We start from the raw sequence: 5,476 nt of genomic DNA, 5'->3' as shown, positions 1-5,476 counted from the left end.
CATCTCTTTCTTGGAAAAATAAGTTCAAGTACATCTAATCTAATCCATTACCACGGCCTGAATTCTTAACTTTAGACATCCCAGATTTGATCTCCCTACAAAATGCTGTACAGAACTGGAGAGTTGATTTCTGGACTTGGATACCTCATAGATACTACATATTAATAAAGATCCAACCCTAAAATCTGGGGTTGCATCTAGCTCGACTGTCTCAAAAAATCATACCTCTGTTCACCTAGGATGCTGGGAGGGTTTTCTCAATGTGCATCTGTTCATGTCCTTCATGACCTATGACCAAGCCCTGTCCGTTCTGTCTGAAATATGTATCTGCAAACACTTCTCTCCATTTCCACAAATACCCATGGCCCATTTTGGAACCACTGGCTCTTTGAAAAAAAATCCCTGAAGTGGCTTTGGCTTTTTGGCTAGGAGGTCTAAACCTGCTGAGAACTTTCCTGCCCAGGATTCTGTGTGAACAAAAGTGCTTCTGCTGGGAGCTGGGATCCTCGGGACCATGCTTGCTAGCACTGGATGAGTCTCTGGAAGGACGCATGGGACTCCACAAAGCTGACCTGTCCCACCGAGGTCAAATGGATACCTCTGCAATGGCCCGAGGCCTCCAACTTACATCACTGTCACCAACCGTTACCTTCAGCATCCTTGTGAGCCTGCCCAAGGCTCCGACTCCGGGGAGACTCTTGGGAGCCCGGCCTTCCTCGGCTAAAATCCAAAGGGATGGTGACTTCCACCCACAAGCTCCCCACTGAACTGCGAAGATGTGGAGCGTAGGTCAGAGAGGGGACCAGGAGGGGAGACGTCCTGACAGGCAATGAGTTCCCTAGGCTCTGGCCACCCCACTCACGTCCCATTTACTGGGCACCCATGGGACACCACCGCTTTATCCCCTCCTCTGTCCACAGCCGCCCCAACCCCACCCCACAACCCAGGCACACACGCTGGAGGTTACAAAACCACACGGCCTGAATACAGCCTGACGGAGTGAGAGCTCATTTCACGAAGTGGGGGGGTGGGTTGGGGTGGGGTGGGGTGGGGGTTGGGGGTCTGTAGAGAGCCCGATTCTCCCTCATGGGTGGCTACAGGATACAAATGAATATCGCTTCTTGGGCAGAGGGGCTTCTTTAGGCCGTCACGTTTGCAGGACTGTCTCTCAAACCCTTCCTTGAGGCCACAAAATAGATTCCACTCCACCCATCAATGTTTCCCCAGGTGCTGAATGTATCCTGTCAAGAGACTTGAGCCTGACACTTTGAGTTAAACAACTTTATTGGCTTTCTGTGTTTGTTTGCTTCTGAGAGGGAGTCTTGCTCTGTCCCCCCATGGCTGGAGTACAGTGGCATGATCTCAGCTCACTGCAACCTCTGTCTCCTGGGTTAGAGTGATTCTCCTGCCTCAGCACCACAACACCTGGCTCATTTTTTTATTTTTAGTAGACACAGGATTTGACCCTGTTTCATTGGTTTTTACTGGAGATTCTAGATTTGAGTCACACCTCATTGTGTGCCATATAAAGACTTCTTTTTTTTTTTTTTAAAGCACAATATATCTGCTTTATTTGAGTGGCTTTGTATATCGTTATAATTGTGTTATAGATGAAGAAAAGGTATTAAACATGGCGCTAATGATAGTAAAAGTGAAAAGAAAAGAAAGTCTATCTATTTTGTAGATAGAATAAAGTTGCTCAGTATTTAGAGTTACCTAAATACGTCAGCATTTAAACTCCTCCTACTAAAAGCATGCCAGTCTGAATAATCCTCCTTGAAACACAATTTTTGATATGGTTAATGTTTTTAAGTATGTGACTCCTGCAGAATAGCTGGACAGACAATACACATTTAAAAAAGAACAGCACAAGGATCCACCAGACTTGGGAAAAAATCAAAAACAACACAAGCCTTATGAAGAACTGAGTTCTTAAAATATTATGGAGAACATGGCTATTGGAAGAGATGGCAATATTGGCAAGTCGATTGTTACATTGGTCAGCAATAGCTAGCACTATTTTTTTGGCAATCTTTCAGGCACTGCAACTACTACTGCAAAATGATATATAGTCCATTAAACAACATAATCACAAATCAAAAAATATTTTAGTAATATAATGCTTCAGATTTAGAAGCAAATCAAGTGTTAAAATTCAACTGCTATAATAACTAAACCCAAAGATAATCGTATCTGACAAAAAAGCTTCCGCAGAGTTACTACTTCAGAATTATACTTTCTCTTGATATTCATTTTATTTTATTTTATTTTATTTTTATTTCATTTTTTTCTTGATATGGCGTCTCACTCTGTCGCCCAGACTGGAGTGCAATGGCATAATCTTGGCTCACTGCAACCTCCACTTCCCAGGTTTAAGTGATTATCCTTCCTCAGACTCCTGAGTAGTTGGGACTACAGATGCCTGACACCATGCCCAGCTAATTTTTATACTTTTAATATAGGTGGGGTTTCACCATATGGTATCGATCTCTTGACGTTGTGATCTGCCCGCCTTGGCCTCCCAAAGTGCTGGGATGACTGGCATGAGCCACCATGCCTGGCATTTTCTTGATATTTAAACTTTTAAGTCAGTCCAGAGAAATACGATAAATGTCAACAGTAAGTATGGTGTTGAGGCAGAAGTAGGACCAAACTTTTTCATATGTTATTCAGTTGATAACAATATGACCTGGGTAGTAATTTCCTATGTGTCTACTTATACACAAATACGAAAAAGTAAAACAGAGATACTGCTAAATAAAGGATACATTAAGTTCTTAATAGTAACTTAATAAACTGGAACATTGTCAAAAAGCACCTAGTGAACTTTTTCAGTGTTTTTTTCTATTATCCAATAAGTGAATTATGCTATTCCTTTCCAATTTCCCAAGCACTTTTTGTCCCAATCACCATTTCTGTGTTCGAAGAAAAAGTAACAAATCAAGTAACAAAACTAAACAAGCAAAAAAACAAAACACAACTACAGTATCTGCAAAAGTTTTGTAGAAGACTGAAACTGTTGAGTATAAGCATCTCGTATTCTATTATCATTAGTTAACTGAAGAGTTTGTTGAAGACATACATATCATAAAAAAAGTTAGTTTGAAGTTATTGACCAGTATGTACCATTCCTAAGTATTAGTAACCAAATTCATGACAATAAAGAGCTATCTAACAAGAAAAATTAGTGACTACCAGCACCATCAACAAGACTTTATCTTTACAATTCATTACCACTTACCATGCATTGTAATGTCTAGGATTGACTCTGATAGCGTTTCAAAAACAAGCTAACGCTGTGTCCAATTCTTCAGTTAAGACAAACTCTCGCCCTAATAAAGTATAGGCATAAGCATAATTTGGATCCACTTGGATAGCTCTCTGGAAGAATTTAATTGCAATATCGTGTTCCCGTTGCAGACTGAAACAGTTCCCTGCAGCACACCAGGCCTCTGGAGAATTTTTATCCATGTCTGTTAAGTCTTTTGACAGAAATGAAAGAGCGACATTTTTTGAAGATGCCAAAGTGTTGTAGAGTAGATTTCCATGCCTTCGAATCTATAATTCTCAATCCTTCTAACCTCTGAGAATATTCTTTCAGCTTGCATGTACTCTGAAAGTTCAAAATAGGACCTTCCAATTTGGCACAGTACCCAACCAGTATTGTGGTGGTGAGAAGGTAGATGGCTCAAAATATTTATAGCTTCTTTGCAGTGGTATGAACATAAAGCTAAATAACGTTTCCCCCTTTCATGAAGAAGGCTCATTAAGCCTTCTGCTGCTGCTTTTTGTAGATTAAAATCCTGAATCTGAGGTGTGATTGTGGATATGTCCTCTTCTGAATTGATGGAAGAGTCCAATTTTGTAATTTCCAGGTTTTCATTTATATTAGATTGAGTTATTCCTCCTTTATTAGTTTTACTTTTTGTTTTTCTGTTTGGGATTTTAGGTAGAAACTTCATTTTTAATTTCTTCCTATTCTCCTTGGTTGTCGAACTGTCACTAGTAAAGAGTCATGAACTTCTTTGATGCAGTGCATTTGGGGGAGATGTCATAGTGGGGCTCATTACCTGAGGTGTTGTAGTTATTTATGGACCAGAAATTTCTGTTAGTGAAAGAATTGGAGTTACCTCTCGGCTATTTCCATTCTGCGAGAAGACAGACTTTGCTCCAGTTTGGCCAATTCTGGCAACAGACTTTTTTGAAGGGGCTCCGGTGGATGGCGCATCAATTACAGAAGGTGTGTTAGTGTAGTTTTGTAAATAAGATCCATCTCCAGGACTTGGGGTTTCTAATGGCAAAATCCCAAAACTTGGGGTAAATGGACTAAGAGCTGCTGGTCCTGTTAATAAACTTCGACCAGTTTTTGGTTTATTTTGAACCTGTTTGGATAATATGGAATTTCCTGTTCCCAGTGGGATAGTTTCAGGTGAAATTACAGCTGAATCAATAAAAGACACAGGGGAATCTGTATTCAAGGAGTACTTTGAATTGGAAGATTCTAAATTGACTCTGTTTAATTCAGTTGTGTCCTGGGGTGTTTCCATAAGAATGGTCTCAGGCTGTCTGTGACATAAACTGTGATTAGGTACTTGTGTTGTGCAAGAGTTGGGCAGACAGTTGCTAAAGTTCTGTAAAGATGTGAATTTAAATGTTTGGTCAGGATCTCGCTTTTCACCTATTTCACGTAATGATTCAAAGGGATACCAGAGGAAAGGATTTAAACCAAGTCTCTTTTGGTAACATTCTTATCCTTTGGCAAGCTGATCTGTCTTGCAATATACACGTCCCAACAATGGAAGGGGAAAGCAAACTGAATCACCAAACTCAGTAACAATATCATCATGGCTTTTCTGCTTATTAAACACTCCACCAGATAAGATTTGTTCCCAGTCTGCAAGCTTACTGAGATCAACACAACATTTTGCAAGCAGGTATTTGCATTGCGGTGTAGGACAACTGTGTCTTTTCAAGAGTCTATATGATTTATAGGCCTTTCCTGGGAGGTAAGAACAGGTCGCCATTAAAAACAAGGCTTCTTCTGAGTGTACTTCTGCATAAAGGCGTTCTGTGAGGAAAACCCCATCTCGGTAAGCATAGTGGTTTAGTGCTTGCCATATAGCAGCCTGGAAGGGTTCCTGCAGCACTGTCATCCTCGAGACAAAGGCCCAATTTCTGCAGTGCCTCAGGAAACCCCCACCCCACCCACCACCCTCCCCCCTGTAGCGGCTCCGGCCTGGCCAGCCTCGGCTCATTTAAATTCACCAGTTACCGGGGGATGGGGGTGGCCGAGCCAGAATGACTTCTTTATCCTGCGGACTCTGGAAAGCCCGGCCCCTTGTGATCCATTGCAAAGCGAAAGTCACCCCATGTTTGGGAAACAGATCCAATCCCAAGTTCAGTGGAGGGATGTGGCATGTAGGACGAAGGACTCTCTTCCTTCTGATTTGGTCTGCACAGCGGGGCCTAGGGCTGG

At 41.7% G+C, this 5,476-nt stretch overlaps 1 pseudogene; it reads right to left on the bottom strand.

Moving 5' to 3' along the window:
- Positions 1–3,237: 3,237 nt before the first annotated feature.
- Positions 3,238–5,153, bottom strand: LOC134738477 (cell division cycle protein 27 homolog; annotated as a pseudogene).
- Positions 5,154–5,476: the final 323 nt, after the last annotated feature.

Source organism: Pongo pygmaeus, chromosome 17 (assembly GCF_028885625.2).
Source record: "Pongo pygmaeus isolate AG05252 chromosome 17, NHGRI_mPonPyg2-v2.0_pri, whole genome shotgun sequence".
Taxonomy (NCBI): Eukaryota; Metazoa; Chordata; class Mammalia; order Primates; family Hominidae; genus Pongo; species Pongo pygmaeus.
This window is presented reverse-complemented; position numbering and strand designations above follow the sequence as displayed.